Source organism: Prionailurus bengalensis, chromosome B2 (assembly GCF_016509475.1).
Source record: "Prionailurus bengalensis isolate Pbe53 chromosome B2, Fcat_Pben_1.1_paternal_pri, whole genome shotgun sequence".
Classification (NCBI taxonomy): Eukaryota; Metazoa; Chordata; class Mammalia; order Carnivora; family Felidae; genus Prionailurus; species Prionailurus bengalensis.
In genome coordinates, this window is record NC_057349.1 from 139,305,910 (window position 1) to 139,317,525 (window position 11,616).

Below are 11,616 nucleotides of genomic sequence, written 5' to 3' on the forward strand. Positions count from 1 at the left end.
CTGTGGGCTGACAGCTCGCGGCCGGTGGTGCACGCCTGCATGCGCAAGAGACCGCATAAACGGCCTTGGACGTGACTGACTGGGTGGCACCTTCATGCTCCCAGCACTGGAGCTGTGGGGACGCGGCGGGCTAGGAGGCCGGGCCATGCACTCTGCAGTGACTCCGGTTTGAAGGCGTGGGCTAAGCATGTTTAATGTGGTCTCACTTTAAGAGTAAAAACCTGAATTGAACGCGTACACAGAGACGCAAGGATCACTGTGGACTAGTGAAGAATTTACGGTTCTGTGATGGGTTGTCCTGTTATCATTTTTTTGGTTTGGTTTTTACGTGGAAAACGTGACATTTTCAGGGAGGAGAGCCTGGATAGGAGGGACATTCAGGAAAGAGGAATCAAAACAAGACTGGAAACTCCCCTAAATGTTCAAGCATCTCAAAACACACGGAGGCAGCAGCGGCGGAGAGATCAAGGCAGGCTTTCCCGTGAGTCATGTGTTTCTCTGTGATCACAACAGCATTTCCTGTTGGGAGTCAAGAGTGCATTCAGGGTGGAGTTCATGAGAAAACCTGTCTTAGTCATGAAATACCAATTTTCAACTCTTTAATACAGCCAAGCCACATTCTGGAAGATTACCATGTACAGAGTTTACCAAAAGATTCTTGAAGAAGTTTAAAATTTTGATATTAGAATAATTCATCTTGTCAAAACAAAGCCACCAGTTAACCTATTGTGTGCCTATTACACAAATACAGTTGGGTTAAGCACAGAAGGAGGTACAGGGAAGCCTGGATGGCTCCTTGGTTGAGCGTCTGACTCTTGATTTTGCCCAGGTGGTGATCCCAGGGTCCTGGGATTGAGCCCACATTGGGTCCATGCCGAGTGTGGGGTCTGCTTAAGATTCTCTCTCTCTGCCGGGCTCCTGCATGCATTCTCTCTCTGTCTCTCTCTCAAAAAAAAAAAAAAAAAAAGGAGGGGGGAAGAGGGTTACAAAATTAATACAATGCATGTCCGCTGCCCTGAAAAAGCTTTTGGAAGATCTGATAGGTGTGGGATCTGAGATCAGCAGTTTAAGGATTGGGCAGACAGCCGGGATGAAAGGCATTGGTTCTAACTTGCTCTTTGCAACTCCCATGGAATTACAAAGTCCATCAGACCCTCTGAGCCTATCCGCTCTGCCTGCGGATCCCCTGGTTTGCTTTCCCAGCAGAGAAGGACATGTAGTTCAGCTGTCAACCACCCAGGGCCAGCCTTAAATGCATTGACCTGCTTAGATGACAAAATGGATGTTGGAGAGCTCCCTACCCAAAAATACCGACTCCTTGCTTGTTAGGGAATCTGAGGCTCTATAATTAGAGAATTTCTCCTGTGTAGACAGTGTGAGAAAATAGAGCTTGCACTTGTACGTCAGGCAGACCTGAGCTCATATCTCAGCTCTTCTGCGTGCTATGGACCTTAAGCAAGTCACTTATTTTGTGAAGCCCTATTTCCACATCTGTTAAATGGGGATAGTGTACATGAAAGCGGTGAGATAATAGGAACTCAGTACATTATTTCCTTACTTCCTTTTGAAAATCTAGTGGCGTAGAGACTATAAAGCTGAGTAACATCCTAAGCTCTTATGATCTGGCAATTGAATGTCTGTAGGGAAATTAATTACCACCTTCAGCTGTAATACAGAAGATTGGTGCTGCAACCACTCAAGGATGCAATGCCTTTGGCAAAGATTTCTCTGTTGTGATCTTCCCCGCTTATTCTCACAATGTTCATTTTGCTAGACTATCCTGGACAGCAAGGACTATATCTTATTCATTTTTGTATTCCTGATGCATGGCATAGAAGGTGCTCTATAGATGTCTGTTGGATAAGAGACTAAATGAATGAACAAATTTTCTAGGGAGAAGAGAAGAAAGGCAATGTTGGCTAGGAGGGGAACATACCCAGGACTAAGAAGGGAAGGTGAGAGGGCCTCAAAACAAAACAGTCTTTTTGCCTACTTTTAAATTATATCTAGTGGGGCGCCTGGGTGGCGCAGTCGGTTAAGCGTCCGACTTCAGCCAGGTCACGATCTCGCGGTCCGTGAGTTCGAGCCCCGCGTCGGGCTCTGGGCTGATGGCTCGGAGCCTGGAGCCTGCTTCCCATTCTGTGTCTCCCTCTCTCTCTGCCCCTCCCCCGTTCATGCTCTGTCTCTCTCTGTCCCAAAAATAAATAAACGTTGAAAAAAAAATTTTTTTTTTAATTATATCTAGAATCAGAGCTGCTGATGCTTTAGAGAATAAATTACTCCTCCAGCTCCCCTCCCTGACAGCCACATGTACAGTTACAGCTTCTGCCATTGCTGCTAGTGATAATGATCCTATGGGAAAGGATTAGAAAACCACCTTTTCTTAAAATGGCTTTGGCAATTTTTACAGCTATTTTTCTGCTGCATTTAGGAAGGGCTGGTACCTATTTTTCAGCTACACTTCAATATCTTAAGTAAGTATATATCAGGTCTGACTGACTTTGATGCAAATATGGCTTCTCTGAAGGGGACATGAAGGGTATGTGTCAGGCTTCATGAACTTGTCCACTGCTCCTGAACACCTGCGCTGGCCCAGGTACCTACACAGGCTGAGTTGTGCCTGGCACTGAATGCCAACACCTCATTTTATTTGTAACAGTAACTCCCACACTCAGACACTACATCCCAGAACAGAATCACTGCAACCAAAGCAGGTGAGCCTAGAGGACTTACCACTATCGGCACCCTGTGCTAAACACGAAATTTTTCTCTTTGAACCCCCAGATTCTCCACTAAGAATGGATCACCAAGCAGACCACAACTTTCCTCGAAAAAATTTTATTTCAGTCACCTTCTTGCCCCACCTGGACACTGGTTCATCCACAATCTCCTCTTAATTTTAAATTTTAGAGAACAGGTTAGGTGGGTGGGGAGTCTCTGAACTCTTTATGCAAATTAGCCCAACCCCTCCCCAGAGGACTACACACCTAGAGGAGAGGCAGGTTTTGCTAAGCTCTAGCAGAGTATCTAAAGGTACCTAATTATACACTGTTGTGTAACGACAGTGTTACAGAGGTGGCCATAAGAAGACATATCCAAGACCGAAGGACAAAAACGTTCTGCTCATAGCAGCCTTTTCTTCCTGAATGTATATAGGGAACAGTCAGTGGATAACCCTAGTAAAGCACCAGCTAATATATATAATACTGCAGGGGCACCCGGGTGGCTCAGTCAGTTAAGTGTCCAACTTGAATTTGGCTCAAATCATGATCTCACAGTTTGTGGGATCGAACCCGACTTAGGATTCTCTCTCTTCCTCTCTCTCTGCCCCACCCCCACTCCTGTGCATGGCTCGCACACCAGCTCTCTCTCTCTCAAAATCAATAAACAAACATTTTTTTTCAAGTACTGCAGATATACATAAGATATAATGCAGGCCACAAATGAAACCCCACATGTAATTTTAAATTTTCTAGCACCCATATTTAAATAAGTAAAAAGAAAAAAAGGTATAATTGATTTTCATAATTTACTTAATGCAGATTTCCAATGTATTAGTATTTCAACATACAATCAATATAAAAATATTGAGCTCTTTCACATGATTTTTTTCATACTAAGTCTTCAGAGTCCAATGTATGTTTTATACTTAGAGTACTTCTCAGTTCATAACCAGCCATATTAAATGTTCAAAGCCTCATGTTGTTACTAGCTACCATAATAGAGCAGCTCTAGATTTTTTTAAAAATCTACATTCCATTGGGTCGTCTGGGTGGCTCAGTCAGTTGAACGTCCAACTTTGGCTCAGGTCATGATCTTGCGCCTCATTTTTTTTTTTTTAATCTGTATTCCATTACACAGACCAGATCCAATGTCTCATCAAAGTGATCTTAGGAGTTCATGTACTGACATGTGCCATCTGGTCAAAACACATAACTATAATAAAATAGGAAATGAATGTGACTATATGAATGCTTCTCTAACATAATACTATTTCTAGCTCAACTCCAAAGCCAAGATTTACCCTAATAGAAAAAACACTAAAAACATTTCCATTAAAAACAGGAAAAGGACAAGGGTGTCCTTTACCACAATAATTATTTAACACAGTACTGGAGGTACTAAACGGTCCAATTACACAAGAGGAAAACATAGTAAGCCCTTTAAAATTATCATTATTTGAAGATTATATAATTCTTGACCCATAAAACCTGAGTGAATCAACTATAAAGTTATTTAAAATAAGAGAAAGCAATAAGTTGACTAGGTACAAAAATTAATATGCAGAAATCAATAGAATTGATACATACAAACAACAACCCTTCAGAAGCTATCATGGAATAAATAGTCCCATTAAAATAAACAAAAATAAAATACTTAGGAATTAATGATGAAATGCGCAAGACCTACATGAAGAAACTCTTAAAACACTATAAGAGGTTAAAAGAAAGATTGAAAACAAAGGCAAACCACGTTCACAGGTAGGAAGTGTCAATATCACACAAAAAAACCCCATAATTCTCTATTAGATTAAAGAGATGTAAGAGAAATGACATAATTTTGCAAGTGGGGACACAGGGTTGGAATGCATACCTACCTGAACATGAATGACAAAGACAGGATGAATCATCTGCTCCCCTCCATCCCATGCCTGGGGGCCTAATTCTGATTACAAAAAAAAAAAAAAAAAAAAAAGTCAGGCTGTATGCCCTCCATTCCTCTGGTTGCCTGTGTATGATGACAAAAGAATATGCACCTTTTCCCAAGTTCTATCTCTGCTCTAGCAGTGAATCCATGTAGTGAGATGAATGTAAGGAAAAAGATCAAGCTGTAGAAGCTAAAGATGTCAACCCTAATCCCAATGCTCCCACTTAGAAACTGTTAACTTTATATAACTCACCTCTCTGAGCCTCAGCTTCCTTATCTGTAAAACAGAGATTAAAACGAGCCTGCCACTTACTTCACAGGGTTGTTGTGAGGATGGGAACTGAGGTTTGAAAGAGCTTTGGACCATAAAACTCTTCACTGCTATGTAGTTTATTATCCGACAAGATGAATCCATGTGCCAATTCATGTTTAAGTGACCATCATTAACACAGCTCTAAGCCTGACATAAATAAAATCAATGTAAGCTTATTCCTCAGGGTTGTTTATTTTTAAGAAGCTTCAAGGAATAGACCTTCTCTGGAGTGAGCCATTCCCAACCTCTTGAAAGGCTCCCAGCTGTGGTTTCAAATAATTACCCAGAAACATTTGGATTTTCTTCTTCCTCTCCTGTTGTCCTTTTCTCCGAGAAAATGCAGAATTGTTTACCAAAGAGTGGATGTGAAACACACTGAAGCCACTCATTTGTATAGAATATATGTGGCCTTGACTCGCCACTTGGAAGAGAGCTGTGTCACCAGCATCAGAGTAGGCCCACAAGTGAGACCTAAAATTTTTGTTGCCTTGAAGTCTCCAGATTTTGGGGTATATTTGATTCCACAGCACAGTCTTTCCAGTCCTGCCTCCTACCACTTGGGTTTTATAAATGAAGCGGTGATCAAAGAGAGGACTTAAGAGCTCCAGATCTTGCACGTTGGAACAGATCCGTGAGATAGCCAAGTCTGAAGTATGACCACCTCTACAGGTTGCTGACAGGAAGTGGGGACATATAGAACTCTGATGACGAGTAGAAGCTTTTTAAAAATTTCTTAAGGGAGGCCTTTTTTCAAGATCTATTCAGAAAATTTCTGCATAAATGGCCATTATCACATAAGGGATAAAATTAGATTTGGTAACTAGGGAAAAGTCAGACTAACAATGGGTGGGTGGAGACATTTGTGACTCAGTGTATAAAATCTTTTCTTTGGGAGATTGTCTATGGATGATGCCTTACATTTTGGACATAGCAAAATAATAGATGTGAAATTCGGCCCACATCTTTCATACATATGATTGAGTGAAGCTATCGTTTAGAAGAGCCAGTGAGACTTAACCAAGGTCCACACCCCCTTCCCACCATGTGACTTAAGGGACATTAAGCTGAAATGGGGGGACAAAGGGACAAAGAGCTGAACTATGGAAGGAAATGACAGGATGACAGGATTTCCTATAAAGTGCATGAACAAAGCAATAATACACAAGGTACCTTTATAAACAGCACTAGTAAATTTTACATAAATGCCTGACATCACCTTTTGTGCTTTTGAACTATTTCAGTTACAGTAACATCAGAGACAGCAGCCAAAAACATTTGCTATAATTTCAAAATGCATTCCTATTCATGTGAATCAATGCATGAAAATCAATGCACACCTCACATTCAGGAACACTCAGAAACTGTATGCACAGACACCACACAGAGAGGAAGAATACACGTGTCTTATCTCATTTTCTTTAAAAATGTTATATTTTGAGAGCACCAGCAAATGCATATAGTCTTGGGAAGGAAACAGCAGGCTTCCTTAAGCAATTATGAAATTCAAGTCACCAAATTAGCATACCTAAATCATGCAAGTCAGAATAACTTCACTGAGATTTGTCCTAAATAATTAATAAATTACTTTGTGATATTAAAGAATTATTTCATTACTTCACCATTAAAATTCATGGATGCCTCTATTATGTATATTAAACGTTTTAATTTTAAATTATTTAACTCTTAGATGTAGGGGAAATAATATTATTGTATCCTGTATTCTCAAAAAAAATTTCCCTTTATATTACTTTAATCACCTAATGGCTCTTGAAGAAAGCAATTTCCTACAACATTTTATTCTACTCAAAATGCTTTTCCTGTACTTTATCTAGAATGTACTTTATGATGTGTCTACACCAATGTGGGAATGACTGAAAGACAAGACACTGATGAGTAAGAGAAAGAGAAATCATAAACCTTTAAGAACTTGAGTTTGTTTGGTTTTTTTTAATGTTTATTTTTGAGAGAGAGAGAGAGAGACAGAGACAGAGTGCGAGCAGGGGAGAGGCAGAGAAAGAGGGAGACACAGAATCCAAAGCAGGCTCCAGGCTCTGAGCTGTCAGCACAGAGCCCGATGTGGGTCTCAAACCCACAAAACACGAGGTCATGATCTGAGCTGAAGTCAGATGCTGAACTGACTAAGCCACCCAAGCGCCCCAAGAATTTGAGGCGTGAAGAACACACATCAGAACAACATGAAAACTATTTTTAAAAACACGTGAGTCCCATCCTCTGAGATTCTAGTTCACCACAAAGCTTACTGGTGGGCACATGCTTCTTTTTCACATTAGCTATCAGAACACTTGGGACCTCTGTCTGTCAAGTAGATAGAAGCAGGTGGCATAGTGTGTGCATCACACATGGACATGGCCTGGACATTGTGGGTGGACATCCCCAGCCCTGCCTTATTTTGCTGCCTACATTTTTCATTTGCCTCATTGTTTGTACTTATTTTTAGTTCATCTTGCTAAATTGTGCATATCTTTAGAAGTAGATTTGAATTCCTTTCACAATGTGAAGAATTTTAAGTGAGTGAATAATAATGGGGAAGGATAAATCTTTTAATAGGGAAATTTTATATTTTGTACCCTTTACCCATTTAGCCCAGCCCCCCTCCCACTACCCCTCCAGTAACTCTCAGTTTGTTCTCTATATTTATGAGTCTCTTCTGTTTTGTCTCCCTCCCTGGTTTTTTATTATTTTTGTTTCCCTTCCCTTATGTTCATCTGTTTTGTCTCTTAAAGTCCTTATATGAGTGAGGTCATATGATTTTTGTCTTTCTCTGACTGATTTCACTTAGCATAATACCCTCCAGTTCCATCCACGTAGTTGCAAATGGCAAGATTTCATTCTTTTTGCTTGCCGAGTAATACTCCGTTGTATATATATGCCACATCTTCTTTATCCATTCATCCATCGATGGACATTTGGGCTCTTTCCATACTTTGGCTATTGTTGATAGTGCTGCTATAAACATGGGGCTGCATGTGTCCCTTCAAAACAGCACACCTATATCCCATGGATAAATGCCTAGTAGTGGAATTGCTGGGTCGTAGGGTAGTTCCATTTTTAGGTTTTTTGAGGAACCTCCATACTGTTTTCCAGAGTGGCTGCACCAGCTTGCATTCCCACCAACAATGCAAAAGAGATCCTCTTTCTCCACATTCTTGCCAACCTCTGTTGTCACCTGAGTTGTTAATGTTAGCCATTCTGACAGGTGTCAGGTGGTATCTCATTGTGGTTTTGATTTGTATTTGCCTGATGATGAATGATGTGGAGCATTTCTTCATGTGTTGGTTGGCTATCTGGATGTCTTCTTTGGAGAAGTGTCCATTCATGTCTTTTGCACATTTCTTCACTGGATTATTTGTTTTTTGGGTGTTGAGTTTGAGAAGTTCTTTATAGATTTTGGATACTAACCCTTTATCTGGTGTTATTTGCAAATATCTTCTCCCATCCTGTCAGTTGCCTTTTAGTTTTACTGATTGTTTCCTTCTCTGTGCAGAAGCTTTTTATTTTGATGAGATCCCAGTAGTTCATTTTTGCTTTTGTTTCCCTTGCCTCCGGAGACGTGTTGAGTATGAAGTTGCTGCAGCCAAGATCAAAGAGGTTTTTGCCTGCTTTCTCCTTGAGGATTTTGATGGCTTCCTGTCTTACATTTAGGCCTTTCATCCATTTTGAGTTTATTTTTGTGTCTGGTGTAAGAAAGTGGTCCAGGTTCATTCTTCTGCATGTCGCTGTCCAGTTTTCCTAGCACCACTTGCTGAAGAGACGTCTGTATTCCATTGGATATTCTTTCCTGCTTTGGCAAAGATTAGTTGGCCATATGTTTGTGGGTCCATTTCTGGGTTCTCTATTCTGTTCCGTTGATCTGAGTGTCTGTTCTTGTGCCAGTACTATACTGTCTTGATGGTTACAGCTTTGTGGTATAGCTTGAAGTCTGCGATTGTGATTCCTCCTGCTTTAGTTTTCTTTTTCAAGATTGCTTTGGCTATTCGGGGTGTCTTCTAGTTCCATAAAAATTTAGGATTATTTGTTCTAGCTCTGTGAAGAATTCTGGTGTTATTTTGATAAGGATTGCATTGAATATGTAGATTGCTTTGGGTAGTATTGACATTTTAACCATATTTGTTCTTCCTATCCAGGAGCATGGAACCTTTTTCCATTTTTTTGTGTCTTCTTCAACTTCTTCCATAAGCTTTCTATAGTTTTCAGCATATAGATTTTTCACCTCTTTGGTTATATTTATTCCTAGGTATTTTATGTTTGTTTGTGCAACTGTTGGTGTATAGGAATGCAACCATTATTGGTGTATAGGAATGCAACCATTGTTGGTGTATAGGAATGCAACCAATTTCTGTGCATTGATTTTATATCCTGCAACTTTGCTGAATTCATGAATCAATTCTAGGTGGAATCCTGGGTTTTCCATACAGAGTATCACGTCATCTGCAAAGAGTGAAAGTTTGACCTCCTCCTAGCCGATTTGGATGCCTTTTATTTCTTTGTGTTGTCTGATTGCAGAGGCTAAGACTTCCAATACTATGTTAGATAACAGTGGCGAGAGTGGACATCCCTGTCTTTTCCTGACCTTAGGGGGAGAGCTGTCAGTTTTCCCCCATTGAGGATGATATTAGCGTTGGGTCATTCATATATGGCTTTTATGATCTCGAGGTATGATCCTTCTATCCCTACTTTCTTGAGGGTTTTTATCAAGAAAGAATGCTGTATTTTGCATGACCTTTTCTTCTCATTTTAGAGTTCCAGCTGGTGGTATTTGCTCCTCACTCCATCAACCCCATTCTTGGGACAGGATGTCCTATCCATCACTTACACACAGAATAAACTCAAACAATGTGCTACTCCTCCCAAGGGCACTAACCTTTTCTCTAACTGCAAAATAAGATTTATTACCTCTCAAATCAATTTCAGATACCAAGGAAATGGGAGAAAGTGAAGGAAGTAATCAAAGATAGAAAGGTGTTTTCCCAATTCTGTGAAAATTATACTACCCACCCAGGATTATTTCTACTCAGGATAGTTTAAAGGAAAATGTTAGGGTTTCAGTAACAATTTTAATGTATTGCTTTATTGATAACCTTCTACACATCATGTGAAGAGCCAAACTAATAAAGATGCTGAAGAGAGAATAAAAGAGAGTAGTGTGGAAATTGGAAGACAATCCGAAGGGAGTTAAATGGCCACTGACTGTCCATTTATATGGAAGGGAGGTAGAAGCAAAGGTTAGGCAAAAATAATTTGATTGTTGTTAGTCTGGGATAAGAGTTTGAGGGTGGACCTTAAATCACAGGCCATTTGTGTGAGAGGCTATGAGGGCATTTACCACTTGCTCTGCATTTTGGAGGGAATTTTGCCCTTTGTTTGGACTCCCGTATGTGAACATAGAATATCACTGTCCCTGTTATGGATTGAATTACATCCCCCCCCCCCAAAAAAGATGTTGAAATCCTAACCCAAAGTACCTTAGTTAGAAGTAGGTGACCTTATTTAGAAATAGGGTCTTTGCAGATATAATCAATTTAAAATGAGGCCATGCTGGATGACTGGTGTCTTATAAGAAGAAGGAAATTTGGGCTATTGTGAATGGTGCTTCTATGAACATTAGTGGATTTATTAATTTTTTAATCTTTTTTTAACCATATGAGTACATGTAGGTTCATGAAAAATTAGAATAATACAGCAGAAATTATGAAAGGGTGTTTGTAGACTATGGAGTCGGGCCACCATGCTGCACTGACAAGAAAGCAATGTCACAGAGGGATCACACAACACTTCCCAGACTTGCAAGTTCTTCATAGGAAAGGCCATCTTTGTTTTGTTTGTTTGTTTGTTTGTTTGTTTTAATATGGAATGCTTCACACGTTAGCATGTGCAGGGGCCGTGCTGAGTTTCTTTATATTGTTCCAATTTTAGTAGATGTGCTGCTGAAGAGAGCACCACAGCAAAGCCTATCAATGAAACACACTAAACCTGGTAGTATGGCAAGTATGTGAGGGTCTAAGCAACAAATCACCTAGCACATATAAAATATTTACCAGAAAAAAAGGAGGGTCAAAAATCTAGCCCTAAAGCAAGTTTGTATTCCAGAAGGCTGAAGTCGTACAGACTATATTCTCTGACCGAAATGACATTAAGATGAAAGTTAATAACAAACCATATGTAAAAGTTAACTATCTATTGAAAAGTAATAAATATGCTTCCAAATAACCTATGACTCAAAAAAGAAAAAGGAAATTAGAAAGTATTTGTAACTGTGTGATAATAAAAACATATCAAAATATGTATCAAAAATGTTTAGCATTTAAAGCAACACTTATAGTCTTTATTATATCAGAAAGGAATTAGGTGGAGGGGGTGCCTGGATGGTTCAGTCGGTTGAACGTCTGACTTAATTTCAGCTCAGGCCATGATCCAGGCAAAGCCCTATGTCGGGAGCCTGCTGAAGATTCTCTCTCTCTCTCTCTCTCTCTCTCTCTCTCTCTGTGCCCCTCTCCCCTGCTCGTGCTCTCTCTCTGTCTCTAAAATAAAAAATAAAGAAAGAAATAAAGAAGACAGAAATTAAGTTGAAAGGCAATGAGCTGAACATCTGTCTCAAGAAACTAGAAAAAGAACCAAAAAAATCTACAAAAAGTAAA

At 39.9% G+C, this 11,616-nt stretch overlaps 1 pseudogene; it reads right to left on the minus strand.

The window, feature by feature from the left end:
* Positions 1-10,820: 10,820 nt before the first annotated feature.
* Positions 10,821-10,918, minus strand: LOC122490688 (annotated as a pseudogene).
* Between the last annotated feature and the right edge of the window lie 698 nt (positions 10,919-11,616).